The sequence below is a fragment of the Aotus nancymaae genome, unplaced genomic scaffold, assembly GCF_030222135.1.
Source record: "Aotus nancymaae isolate 86718 unplaced genomic scaffold, 86718_ANA_hifiasm-v0.15.2.pri h1tg000032l_0, whole genome shotgun sequence".
NCBI classification, from domain to species: Eukaryota; Metazoa; Chordata; class Mammalia; order Primates; family Aotidae; genus Aotus; species Aotus nancymaae.
In genome coordinates, this window is record NW_026988445.1 from 5,165,020 (window position 1) to 5,180,026 (window position 15,007).

Sequence of the window (15,007 nt, forward strand, 5' to 3'; positions counted from 1 at the left end):
AAAAAATTAGCTGGGCATGATGGCGCGTGCCTGTAATCCCAGCTACTCAGGAGGCTGAGGCAGGAGAATTGCCTGAACCCAGGAGACGGAGGTTGCAGTGAGCCGAGATAGCGCCATTGCACTCCAGCCTGGGTAACAAGAGCGAAACTCCGTCTCAAAAAAAAAAAAAAATTCATCATGAATTGTTATTATGGTCTTTACAGGGAGTAGATGGGAGAGAGAGAACCAAGATGAGGATGGTTACCTAAGCAGCCTGGCTCATTAAATAGTATTAATAGCTAACCATTGCTGAGTGCTTTTTAGGTGCCATGTACAGTACCAGTCCCTTTTTAAATTTCAGACAAACCGCAAAGCCCAATAGAGTCATGGGCTTAGTATATGAGTAGCTAATAACAAAAGAAATGTGCTAATTTCACAGCTGGGCGTGGAGACTCTAGAGCGTCTGACACTCCTGTTTCGGAATCAAAAGGTCTTAGAACCCTATAGTTGAGTGAAATCTTAGAAATATACTTAACCTAACCACCCTTCCAGTGCGGAATTCTTTATTCTTTTTGAGACAGAGTCTCGCTTTGTTGTCCAGGCTGGAGTGCAGTGGTGTGACTTGGCTCACTGCAACCTCTACCTCCCGGGTTCAAATGATTCTCCTGCCTTGGCCTCCTGAGTAGCTGGGACTACAGGTGCATGCCACCCCACCTGGCTAATTTTTTATATTTTTAGTAGAGATGGGGCTTCACCGTGTTAACCAGGATGGTCTCGATCTCCTGACCTAGTGATCCAGCCGCCTTGGCCTCCCAAAGTGCTGGAATTACAGGCGTGAGCCACTGCGCCCAGTAGTAGAATTCTTTCTATACTGGCCCTGACGGATTGAAATGAGACTCCTTTCAGGGAGCGGTCTCTTTGATGGAATTTAGAGAAACATCCAAATATGTTCCAAAATTTTTTGGATTCATGCTGATAAGAAAATTTAGAATTCTTGATGTTTGGTTGCTATTATGTTACTCTAAAGCTAAGGCAGGGTTCATTGATAACGTGAGGGGCTACACCTCTGAACTTGGGTTACTTAGAAGGAAAGACAAAATCCATGTAAAATGGCTTGGCTGAATAAAAGTCCTATCTGAATGAGAATCTTGGGTGAGTCTTAATGAAAAAGCATCAATGAATCTAAAATTTATTTATTTACTTATTTATGTATTTATTTATTGCTATAGGCTCTGTCATCCAGGCTGTAATACAGTTGCACGCTCATGTCTCACTGCAGCCTCAACCTCCCAGGCTTAAGCAATCCTCTCACTTCAGCCTCCCAAGCAGCTGAGACTGCAGGCACATGCCACTCCACCATCTACTTTTTATATTTTTTGTAGATGAGGTTTCACCATGTTGCCCAGGCTAGTTTCAAACTCCTGGGCTCAAGGCATCTGCCTGCCTCAGCCTCCCAAAGTGCTGAGACTATAGACATGAGCCACCTTGCCTGGCCTGAATATAAAATTTTAAATGTGGAGACTATAACATCAGGTTTGCTAATAAACAAGTGTAAAGGTTTACTTGTAGTATTATTTGATCCCAGCTCAGGTCCCAATTTAACCATTCCTCAGTTAATAAAAGTCATTAAGAATAACATCAAGTTTCATATGATATAATTCTGTCAAAGGATTTTCCTTCTTTTTTTTCCTTTTTTTCTCAAGTGGTAACGAAAGAAGAAAAGAGTTATAAGGGAAGGAAAGAAAGGATGGAGAGCAGAAACTGTTAAGTGGCTATTAGTTGCCAGGCACTGTTCTAGCTTACATGTCTACGTACCTTTGTACAGGGGACTAAGCTAAATTTTTGTAGTGCCTCATTAAGTTCACACAGCAACCCTGGAAGGTGTGTACTATTTTTCGAACTGTATCATTTTTCCAACGTTAGTGATAAGTCAAGAAGCCTTAGAAAGGGTAGTTAATTAAACCAAGGCTCTGAAACTAACTTTGACTCTAAAATTCTACTCCTTCCAACTATACAAGGTGTTTTCAAATTTTATTTTAATAGCTGAACAAGGGTCTGACTGCTTTTTTATAGTTAAAAAAAAAACATGAGAAGACCTCCAATTGTCATCATTAAAAATGGAAATGGAACCAAATGAATTGGGGACAATAACTAGCTCCATCCTATGAAGCGGTATGATGAGTTACATTTCTCTCACTTGAGTCTTGAGGATGAGGGATTTAAGGAATGCTGAGTGATAGCAACATTTTTGTGCTGAATTCCAAGTGTTTTCCTGAAATTTAAGAACATTTTAAGACAAATCAGTGTGTATAAAAAACAAGGTATTTTGGAATTTTGTTCTCCTTAAAAGCTAAAATTTCTCTGAAGTGTTTTCTTCAGTTTTAAGCAAACCTTGAACACGCGCAGAAAACAAGTACTCAACGGAAAACAACGTCTTCGCCAGCCATCTAACAAGTGGGCCCCAAGCCGATGGGACTGTTGCTGCTCTTACTGCAAAGGTAAAGGTAGAGGAGGGCTCTCTGGAAGGACCGGGGTGTGGCACAGCGAAGGGGCATGAAGTGAGCTGTCCCCACAGACAGATTGTTGAAATGGCAGTCAGGCACTTGGCTCGCCTCCACCACCTTGCACAGAGCTAAACGTCACTTTATGTCAGAACAAATTGGGCAAGCCTCAAATCTTTTTGTTTTCTCTGACTTCAGTGAGATGAGCCCATAAGCTCAGGGAATGAGGAGGAGAGAGACGGAGAGGGGAGGAAAAGAGGACAGTTCAGTTCACATGAAAGCACTATGACATAGCTACATGCCTGAAAACTGTTCCTGGGAACTCTTAGGATCTTCTGTGAGTGGTGGTGGTGAAAACAGAGAAGCAGCAGAGCCAAGTTGCCACTTTCCTGCATTCAGATGACCAGGACTCAAGTTCCTTCCCCAAACCTGCACCGGACACCTCAAGACATGCCTTCATGCCTTTGTGCAAATGGCAGAAACACTTGGCCCTTTTTTCTATGCCATCTATTCCTTTTGCTCTTGCTTACAACCTGCTTATCTATGTTCAGAGCAGACAGAATTACAAATTAATCCTTACATGACTTCACAGTGGCATATATGTCAGTGTTTCTGGATGTTAAGTCTCAAAGAAAATGTAAAAGTCTGGAAAGAATCCAGGTGGGAAGATGGAAAGACAGTATACACCGGAGAAGACACGATCGTAGAGAACAGCTGGATAGCCTCAAAGCATACTTGATAAAAAGACAGTGCTATATAAAATGTGGTGATCAGTAAGAGAGGGCAGAGTATTTATATATACATGTACGTATAATATATATAAAATATATCATGGATTATATATATAAGTATTCATGATATTCTATATGATATGTAGTTTATATATAAAATCTGCCTCCTCAAGTATTGCTTTTTGGAAAGTAAAGCTAATTCTTAAACAAAAATGGATGTGTGTGTGTATGTGTGTGTGTGTGTGAGATATACATGTATATATATAACTCTATGATATATACAACTATTATACATATACATGTAAATAATATATATAACTATGATATATATACACATATATGTAACTATGATATATATGTATGTGTACATATACATATATATAACTTTATGATGTATATATACATATATCCATTTTTAAGTAGCCCACTTTCCAAAAAGCAATATATTTAGAAACAGACCAATAGAAGATGCATAGAAAAACTAAAACATAACCTGCCTTTATGCACAGCCCTGATCATACCAGATCTCTGGGCTCTGTTTTGAGAGGCAAAAATAAATTTCAGAAACTAAAGAGAATAACAATGAGTAAAATACTGAATTACTGGATTTAGCACAAATATGAAGAATGTTAATTCTCCAAAGATTTCTTTTTTAAATAGGAGATGATGGTTGCTCTTGAGGAAGTGTTTGGTATGGGAGAAGATGGGACCTATCAAATAAGATGAGATAATATAAATATTTCATTTAGTCGTTACCATTTCTTTATGATGATGAGAAGACATTATTATCATATTTTTTATTCTAACTGATAAAAAATGGTCAATCTTCCACATTTGTAATGGGCTACAGCACACTAATCTTAGTTTGGCATGAAGCTCATACAAACCACTCAATATTTTCAATATAAATGTAATGACTTCTGATTTTAGGGAAACGTAGCAATGTTAAAAAAAAAAATCACTAGTTAACTCTAACCTCTCCTATTGGTCATTTACATAAGTATGTGCACTTGCAAAAAATAAAATAAACTTTCTGCATATTCATTATGAAGAAGACGGATGACAATCAGTAGGAGAGACAGCAAATTTCTTCTTGAGGATTAGGCTCCAATTGGTTGAATTTCAACATCAACCTGGCAATTTTACTATTAAGTCAGCAGAAGTGAGTTCTTATACGCTATGCCACTTACTACCGGAGAACATCAGGCAAAGGGAAAAGAACACCCTAGAATAAATTGTGCATTATTTCTGGCATTAGTTAAAGGAACAGAGCATTATAAGAAAAAAAAATACAGTACCATTGATTTTTACAGGTGTTTAATACAGATAAGCTGAAAAAAGGGTTTCCATTTTAAGCCTAGTGATGGCTAAAGATGCATTCAAATATGTTCAAAAGCAATCTAAAGTCTTCTAAAATGGTGTTTAAGCTATTCAAGCAAAACATAAATAGTTTTTGTCATAGTACTGAGGAATGTAGAACAAAAACAGTGTCCAAGGAGCTGACTCTGGCACACTGCCGGCCACTGGTCAAATCAGGGGGGTCATTAAAACAGAGGTAATACTGTTTATCCATTACATGATCACAGGTTATTTGGGAAAAACATTAACAGACTGTCCTTAGAAAGGTAGGAGGCATAATTACCCTGGAAATCTCCAAGTCCCACTCTCCAGAGAAGATACCAAAAGAAACAATTATATTAAAGAGTCAAACATATGCTGAAGAGAGTTACTATATAAAATAAGTAAATCCATGATTTTTTTAACCTTGTCTATTTTTAACATATTTCTTTAAAGTTCAATTTGAAAGAATAGAAAAATTTTTGCTTTTACCAGACAACCATAAATAGATACACATTGAACTGCTTTGCAAAAACCAAATTAAAAAATACGGTTACGTCTGCACATCCATTCAAGGGATAATTTTTCTATTTACTTATTTTGGGGAGTCCCTTGGTCTCCAATTTCTGCAGAGCTATTTGTTCATACAGTAGATTGCATAATGAACAAGGAAAAAAAAAAAGAGCAACTATTTTCGACCACACAGACCTAGCATTCCAAGATGCTATAAGAACGTGAGAGATAGGTGTGTTTTGGGCATTCTTTACTATGAAATAGGTTTTGTCTTACTCTCTTTAGCAATCAGTCTTTCTTTCTTAGAAATAAATTTGGTAACTCTGGCTCAAATATAAATTCAATTCCTATGGTTTTCCAGCTCTTGTACATCTTTTTAATCCACCCCTTTTCCGCCATGACCTTGGCCAGATACTCACTTCTCTTTCTCATTACTACTGTGATCATATCCTTACTGATGGTATAATGCGTGTACTTGCATAAACATTTGAGAAGGATTATTGTTGATCAAAGTCCCTCAGGTCAATTGATCAACAAGCATGAATTTAGGGTCTGTTTTCGATGCCATATAGCAATGAGGACAGGGCTGATATAAATGAGGACAGAGGGTGTTCCATATACACAAATATCAGCCTCCATAACAAGTATTGGAATAATTACAAAACATGATGTCAGCTGAGACAAAAGAATGCTGTGCAGCTGAACAGCTGAATGCTGTGGATTACAAGCTAGTGGAGTAACCAGACTTAAGCTGGATGGGGTTGTTATATGGATGCCCAAACACTAATAGATCCCGTGAGCTGTGATGGCTGATTCATGTTCTGGAAATGCTAGAGTAGAAAACCCACGACTGAGATACTTTTGTCTGTTCAACACTTGATATGTCAGAGGACCTCAATTAGTAACCTTGCCAGGCCTGGTTAGTGATAATTCTGGACAGTAAGTGGCTCAGCTGTGACCCTCTGTGTGTCTCAGAGTTTCCATATGGGAAATGTCATGGGACTCCTTTGTGTTATAAACGAAGACTTTGTGGTATCAGTAACTTAATAACATTCTGGAATCCCATTATACTTGTAATATTATGGAACTTAGTTATAATGGGTCATGGAGTATGTCCCAACTCAGACAATAACAGAATCTGTATAATACAAAGTCATAACTAGTGTCTATTTTAATTCTACATAGGTTGGGTGATAGGGTGGCAAGAACATAGATTTTTTTGAAGCTAGAAAATCAAGGTTCAAATCTTTGCTTGACCAATGGTGAGCAATGTTTGGTAAGTCATTTAAGTGTATCAGTGGCTTATCTGTAAAACGGTGAAATAGTAAAACCTGCCTCTTCCAGGGATGTCATAGTGAAGCTCAGGCAGGTGGGTATGCATGAAAATGATCATAAGTTCCTACACACTATACCCACATAATTGTTATTCTCCTTTACCTAGATTTGTACTACAAAGTCCTGATTATGCAGCAGGGAAACCATTCAGAAAACACACTCATTTCCCCAGGAAAGAATTCTGACCACTCTTGTGAATTTGAGGGATAGTATCTCAGTTGCATTAACTGGTGTTTATTAATGTATTATGAACCTCTGCTGTGGCATCTGATTCACAATAAAGAGATTAAGCATACTAATTTGTCATTTATTTTCCAATGCCTGCTTTCCTGCCTGCAGCACCACTAATATCCCAGGAGCTCCTCAACCCAATTATTTCCTATTTTACATTACTGCTGAAAGTAGTGCTAATGTGCCCAAAAGGCTTTAGTCCTTGGTCATGAAAAAAAAGAAAAAAAAGCTTCTTCTCTCCCTTCCACAATGCTATTGTCGTTTACTGAGAAGAAACACCCCCGGACCACTGGGCCCCCCGGACCACTGGGCCATATCTAGTAATCAAACCAAATTAGCAGCCTGACTGCTCTGTGGACATGAACAGCAGACCTGTGCTTATTTAGTATTTATTTTTGGGGTGGAAGAGAATTCCATCTGTAGAATGAAATTCACAACCTAGAGGGAGTTGAATTATATGATGGTTATATACACAAACTGTTTTGTTTGCTCGTTTGGGGAATTGCTGGTCAAAATCACTCAAATAACTGGTGAATTCAATTTTTTTCATCTCAAAATATTAATAAGCAGTTGTTTAGCCAAACCCAAATATTAACATGCAAACTAATTTGTGAGTATAGACACAACTCATTATTAATAGAAGAAGCATAAAGATTCCTCATTTTCTATGCTTTTAAATCCAGCCTTATAAATAGTTTTTAACCTTACCATGTAATATTCTGCTACCTTCCTCCATCTCTCACTTTGAAATGTGCTTTTTGCTCATCCCAGGAGTTTCTGTATTGCTTAAGGCAAAATACTCCAGCATAGCATACCTCTACAACTATAAACTGTAAACATTTCTCAGCCTTTTTCTGTCCAAGGCTCAGAGCCCATTTAAATGTCTGTGGATAGTTTCAGAAACATACAGGACTCCACAGTCACCAAAAGTAATTACTGTCAATACTTGCCAATTTCCCCAAGAACATAAATTTATATTTTAAAAAATTGAAAATTTGAGCCTTGAGGAGATACTGACTGAAAACAGATTGTTATTTATTTCAAATATGTTCAGCACCAAATCTGAGATGCAGCAGATTAAGTTAATCTCTATGAGGTTATTTCTTACCATTATTTTCTTAAATCCTCCCCTCACTTTAATCAAGAATAGGAATGTTAAGGGCTTGACACAGGGAAGAAGCATAGATTAGTGGTTAGCATAATAGCATCAAAGCCAGGAAACGTGACGTCTATTCTGGGCCAAGTGGTCTTAGGTGAGCACATCATTTACAGCCTCAGTTTCTCCATATAGAAAACCAAAAGCGTCGCACACACTGAAAACAAGAGCTTCACTGTGGTGACATTGTTCAGTGCTGACTATGTGTCAGGCACCAAGCTCAGGGCTTTAAAAGGATTACCTTGTACCCATATAATCTACTTCGAAGTAGATAATATTATTATCCAGATTTTACAAATAAGGTAACTGAGGTATAGACACGTTAAGTAAATGGCCACACAGCTGGGAACCAACTGTGGAGGCTGAGCTCTAACCTACAGGCAACACCGCTCTATACATTGTTGGTTTGGCGTCACTGGAAGGGCTTTGTGGAGTGGGGTATGCTACATACCTCATCCAGAACATTTCCAGAATAGTGGCCCAGATTTTCCCCTCTCCTCTTGGGGATCTGTGCCACCTGCCCTGGGAAAAAGACCACCCGGACTCAGGCCTCCCTGGCCTGGCTGCACCTGGTAGCCCCCACATACTGTGGTTGCGACACAGCAGTGCTTTATCTGCCAACTGAACCCGAGACATTTGTATTTGGTTCAGCGCAGCTGGTGGAGGGAGGCTCAGATTTCCACCGCGCTGAACACAATGAAGCAGCCCTGTCACAGGACCATTACGAAAGCACATGCTCCCTAGCTAATTTTTGTAGCATAAGGGTGTAGACTATTTAAAACTATTCCCCGCCTCCAGCTCTTAAATGCCTGCCTAGGAGTCAAGTTCATCCAGAGGTCTATTGACCATATGTTATTTGATGTCACTTTTTTTCTGTGTATGGGGGAATACACACACACACACACACACACACACACACACACACGCACACACAGAAACTGGCTTCCAGGGGAAAATGTTTGTGATTGCCAGCAGCCTGGATACCAAATGGCTCACTTGCAAAATGTAGAGGAACAATGCTGCAGCTCCTCTGCTCGACCCTGGTGTCTGCAGGAAAAGCCAACTTGTACTTGACTTGCACAGATGCTAAAGGAATGCCTCTTTCACTACCAGCATTCATCGTGGGGCATCAGAGTTAACTCGCCAAAATGGGAGCAGAGGTTTTACCACATCACATCCTGGGGTACTGTATGGAGCTTGGTTTCAAAATATATCACATTCCTGGGTATTCATTAGAAACTGTGGTCATTTAATAATAACACATCTCATAATTGTGGACTTAATAGGAGCTATTAAAAATGATAAGTATGTGTGGTAATGCACATGCTAATTAGCTCAATTGAACCATTCCACAACGTACACATATTTCAAAACATGTTGTGCCCAATAAATATATACAATTTTTATTTGTCAATTAAAAAAAAAGAAGAGGTACTGATCTTCACATTCCGTGATGTTGGTTAAACAGTGAATACTAACATAACGCCTTTTGTGGCTAGGCCGAAAACAAATAAGCATTAAGCTACAGTAAAGGAATCACACTCTAAGAAACACACTCCAGTACTTCAACATATCTGGAATAGGGTTGAAAATGGTGCATGCCTGAGTTTCCTGAAATTCCAGAGTTTTTACATGCAGTTGCTAGATCAATATTTGCACATTTAAAATATCTAAACCGAGTTAAGAGATGTTTGATATCCACTAAAATCTCACTGAAGGGAAGAGAAAAAACAAATGATACATACAACTTTTAAGATGTTTTGAAACTAGTTCCCCAATAAAGAAGTCTTTCAAAGAGGGCAAACACTGAAGATTTGCTAATAAAGAAAAATATCTTCCCAAATAAGTGATTCAAAGTGGGGCATCTCTCATGGCTTCATTATCTTACTCAAGGTTTAGGAAAAAACATTTCTTAGACTTTCAATATTCAGATATTCTCTTTACAAAACACTGACTGCCTTCTTTCAAAAATCACAACCAAATTTAAACAGTTTTGTAGGAAAGCATTAAAGAGTGCAAACTGTTGTTAAACGAAAAACTAAAAAATAAGAAAATACAGGTTTTGTGGTTCAGTGTAGAGCAGGCTTTCTGAAATGGGGAAATATTTCAGGAAACTTATCCTAAACATGCATTCAAATAATGTCTGAAGTTGTAAAAAGACCTTAGGAAATGAACTCTTTTCCTTTCCACAAATATTGAGCAAACAGCTACCAGATGCAAATGAAGTGCTGAACTCAATCCTTGGTCTTAAAAATGTATTTCAATAGAATAGCCAATGTATCATCTAAGTATGAAAAAGATGTACCATAATAGCATTCTGAAAAATGAATTAGGAACACATTGTCATCAACTCCAGGAAAAATAATAAAGGTAGAAAAGATTAAGAGGCAAGCATATCTTTTGGAATTGTAAAACGGGTTTATAGGTCTTCTAATAACAACTTTTACTCAAACCTTACATAAATAGGCTTAGATGATACAAATATTATGTGAGCTGTGTGGACACTCCCAGGTTCCTAATCATGTTTAGGGATTACTCGACAGAACAGAGACATTTCATTCCTATTGGGCCGAGGGATTACAGCAAAGAAACATCTAATATTCCATTTTTTAATTTCATGCATTTTTTATTTACCTTTAATGATGCTGTATATATTCATCATCCTGAAATATTAAAACAGTATGAAAAAAGTAATAAATTGGTGGAAAATTTAGGGAATAGGAATGCAACAGCACGCAAATCATACACTATCAAGTGCTTGATACACATTTAAAATTACTGCCTGCTACGGCAAAGCCAAATTCCTAGCAGATTTCTGAAGCACAAAGTCACAATAAGAAGATCAGCAGAACAGACTGAAATAATAGAATATTCATCCCTCTAATCCATATGCAATTCTTTAGGGCTTTTTTTTTTTTAACAATGCATATGAGGTCTGACTGTATTCGGGATTTAAATAAGTTGTCTCCTTCTTGCTCCTCTCTATTTTTGTAAAAAAAAAAGAAAGTATATACAGTTATCATTTCTGCACTGCTGCACCAACAATGACAAGGTTAGCACATTTCCTCACACCTCAAATGAAACAATAGCATTTTTAAACAACAAAAGTGTTAAAAAGAAATCCATTTATTCATCCCACTAAAACCTCCTGAAACAGCTTTTTGGGAAGAAGAAAAGTTGTCATTATTCATAGGGGAAATGAAGTGATGTTTTTGTCATTTAATTACCAATTAATGGATTGATACTGTAATATAATATTGCATTTAAATACTGAGAAGAGCTAAGGTTGGCATTTTATCTTTGCTTCACTCACCTTCCTTTGCAGGGAGATGAGAGTGCCTATCAGGCGTTATTCAATATTGTAACAAGGATTAGAAAACTGCAGAGGAATAAGGAACCATCATCTGGTTTGGCATGGGAACTTCTGGAGAGCACTTGAAACTCTGAGAAAAAGAAAGGGCACACTGGTCATCAGATGCCCTGTTCAACAAGGTGCCTGCCATGGTCCTCATCCTCTTTGCCTATGTTCTCATTGCCAAGCGTTAGCAGCCATTGTCCAGGGGTGTAGTGTGTTTTTTCCTTCTCCTTCAACTTTTAAGTTCCTGGGTACATGTGCAAGATATGCAGGTTTGTGACACAGGTAAACGTGTGTCATGGTGGTTTGCTGCACAGATCATCCCATCACCTAGGTATCAAGCTCAGCATCCTTTAGCTATTCTTCTGGATGCTCTTGCTCGCTCCTCACCATCCCCCGCAGACCCCTGTGTGTGTTGTTTCCCCCATGTGTCCATGTGTTCTCATCATTCAGCTCCCACTTGTTCGTAAGAACATGTAGTGTTTGGTTTTCTGTTCCTGCATTAGTTTGCTGAGGATAACAGCTTCCAGCTCTATCCATGTCCCTGCAAAGGACACGATCTCATTCTTTTTTATGGTTGCAGAGTATTTCATGGTGTATACGTACCACATTTTATTTATCCAGTTTATCATTGATAGGCATTCGGGTTGATTCCATGTCTTTGCTATTGTGATAGTGCTGCAGCGGACAAACGTATGCATGTATCTTTATAATAGAATGATTCGTGTTCCTTTAGGTATGTACCCAGCAATTTCCTTGCTGGGTCAAATGGTATTTCTGTTCTAGATCTTCGAGGAATTGCCACACTGTCTTCCACAATGGTTGAACTGGTTTACACACCCACCAACTGTGTAAAAGTGCTCCTTTTCCTCAGCACCTGCCAGCATCTATCTGTTCTTTCTGTTTGTTTGTATATGCTATGCCTGTCTTTAATGGGCCTTGATTGTCTCACAACAAGGAGGAAAATCAACAAAACAGAAACTACTTCAAATGCTTCCTATTCTTTAAAGTTTTCTGTATATCTTCCTCCTTTTTTAAGAGGCTTTCTTTTCCATTCACCCAAAAGCATTGGCCCTACCTGTGCTAATGTTAATAGCAAATTTCTTGTGGCCCAAATCACATTCCACCTCGTAGAATGGTCCTTTGCCATATAAGCATGTCTTTTATGGGATTAAGTACCTTCAGGGCAAAAGCTGAGTCTTCTTTTTCATTCTTTTCTCTCATGCAGTACTGATCACAGCTCTCTGTACCTAGTGGGTATTTAGTAATTTTTTTTGTCATTGTCATTGAATTGATGGAAGCTAGTTAAGTGTTTTATTTGGTTATGTTCAGTGCTTTTCAGTTCACCATTCAAATTAGACAGTCCTACCAGTTGTGGACACGGTTGTTACTATTAATAATCCTAAGCAGAGGCCTGTTTTCCCACCTCAAACACTGACCCTAACAGCAAAGAGAGTACACAGCTTTACAGAACAATGGAAATGTGTACAGGGTATGGAGCAGACATAACCAATACAACTGTAGAAATAAAAATTCCCATTATTGACAAGTAATAGATAAAATGCCAATCTAAGCTCTTCTCAGTATTTAAATGCAATATCATATTACAGTATCATTTGGGGAGAAAATAGGGTTTCTTTATGGACAGTGATGCCACTACATCCAAATTTAATAAGTGTGGTCAGATTTGAAATAAGAAGAAAAGTTTTAAGTAAATTCTCATATTCCAGACTATAGTTCTTAAGATCCTTTGCCAGTCCCTCTTTGTCATTTGTATAGCAGTAATGTGCACCATTTTCATCCAACACTCAGTATATTTCATAGTCAAGATAAACTGAGAATTCAGTTTTCTTTCTTCCATTCCTTCTTGAATGTTTTAAGTTTATTCTTTCATTCCCCTTTAAAGACATGCAATAGCTTGAGAAAAAAAATATTCAAAATATGGAGTGATAAATGGCAAGAAGGAAAGAAAAAAAACTCATAAAGGTGATGTAAATTGTAGAAAAAAATCAAACCTAATGTCTTTTACACTCCCTCTGCCTTACGTCAAAGCAAACAGTCCTCAATTCTGATCATGACACAGTGATCCTATCTACGACATGATATCATCTTTTTTTTTTCAGTTCAAATTCCCATGCCAGTAAGCCTTTCGACTCTAGGCACTCATTCAAAAATTCAGGAGTGTTCTCAAGTTCTTGTGTGAACCAAGATGTGTCAACCCACAGCAGGTGGTTCAGCTGCTCTGAGATTCTTTGCTGAGTATATCCAGCCCTTGGCTAAAGCCTCTAACAAACAATGCATTGCTGTGCAATTAGCCACCGTTCTTGTTAAGGTTAATAAATTACCTGCTATTTATAACTGTTGACAACAGGTCAAGGGTGTCACATATGATGGGGTGGAGAAAATAGTAAAAGTTTGCTAACCTTTAAATTCTATACCAAACACCAATTCCATTCATGAAGGCTTGTCTTCCTTCATGAAAGCATCCCTTCTCTTGTCTACTTATCTTCTTTATGGTTTCATGAACTTTGCTTTCCCTGCCTTTGTGGACTGATAATATTTTATCAGACTTTTTGAAAATATTTCTAAAACAGAAATAAATGACATTATGAAGTTTTCAGAGCCTGACTTGTTTTTATAGATTCAGCTGCATGTGTGTTAATTCGTTTAAAAGAAAAGTCTGAGCTAATAAGAATACACCAGGGTTAGCCAAGTGACATAAACAGTTGGAAGGAGAAGCCATTGGTGACTATGGGTGTCACCGGTCTTACTTGCTCCCTCCTTCCAGGACAAATGTGTCCTTTTACCCTCACCAGGACGTGCAGAATTCCCACTTTCCAGCCCATACTTTCCCTATTTTGAAGTTACTATTTAGTAGGATTTTCTATTTGCTGGAAAATATTCTAAATGTTTTATCCATTCAACTGAACCATTTGAAATTCTAGAGTTTTTTTTTTTTTTTTTTTTTTTTTTTGGTGGGGCTCATAATGGTTAAATATTAAAAATTCCTAGGCCAAGCACAGTGGCTCCTGTCTATAATCCCAGGGCTTTGTGGGGCCAAGGCAAGAGGATCACTTCAGCACAGGAGTTTGAAAGCAGCCTTGGCAACATAGTGAGACCTTGTCTCTACAAAAAAATTGTAAATTAGCTGGACGTATGGCATATTCCTGTAGTCCTAGCTACTCAAGAGGCTGAGGTGAGAGGATGGCCTGAGTCCAGGAGTTTGAGGTTGGAATGAGTCAAGACAACGGCACTGCACTCCAGCCTGGGTGAAAGAACAAGACCCTGTCTCAGGGAAAAAATAAAAGTAAAAATAGAATAAATTAAATTTAAAAAACAATAAGAACATTTTAAAAATTTTAAAAAAAATTTCTTTGTTTCAGCCTAATGTCTTATCTCACTTGTGTCTGACAAAGCTATTTTCTGGTGGATAGCATTATACTGCAGTGCCACACAACTACTCACGTACGAAAGCTGAGCTTTAAAACTGGGTCTGTGTGGGTTCGAAGCTTGGTATGCTGACCTCCATGTTCTGATGTCCCTGGGTAACTCTCCCCTGCCTGGCCAAACAGAAGGGGGGTGAGATCTTTGTCACAAACATATTCATCTTTTAAGTGTTTGGTAACTCTTACATGATAAATCACAGTATCTCAGATTGGGACTGTCTACATCTCTCAATAAGGATGGAGATGTGTTTTTTTAGAGTAGTGTGAGATGAAATCATTTGATGGTAAATTTCGGCCTCTGCATAGAAATGTACTGTACCCAGCCTACATGTAAATATGGAACTCTGCCCAAGTAGTTTTAAAAAGTCACTCTTCTAAAATGAGATTTCACTAAGAAATACGGATACTCTCTAATTAAAGTC

General features: G+C 38.1%; 1 protein-coding gene across 11 annotated transcripts in view; it reads right to left on the reverse strand.

Moving 5' to 3' along the window:
• Positions 1 to 15,007, reverse strand: part of ESRRG (estrogen related receptor gamma) — a 643,587-nt gene that overhangs the window by 315,944 nt on the left and 312,636 nt on the right. The window contains exon 1 of one of the 11 annotated variants that reach the window (XM_064383509.1): positions 11,098 to 11,227. The exons of the other annotated variants lie outside the window; for them this stretch is intronic. The gene's annotated coding sequence lies outside the window, so the exon portion shown is untranslated. Of the gene's footprint in view, positions 1 to 11,097; positions 11,228 to 15,007 lie in introns of those variants that run through there. 11 annotated transcript variants of the gene reach the window in all.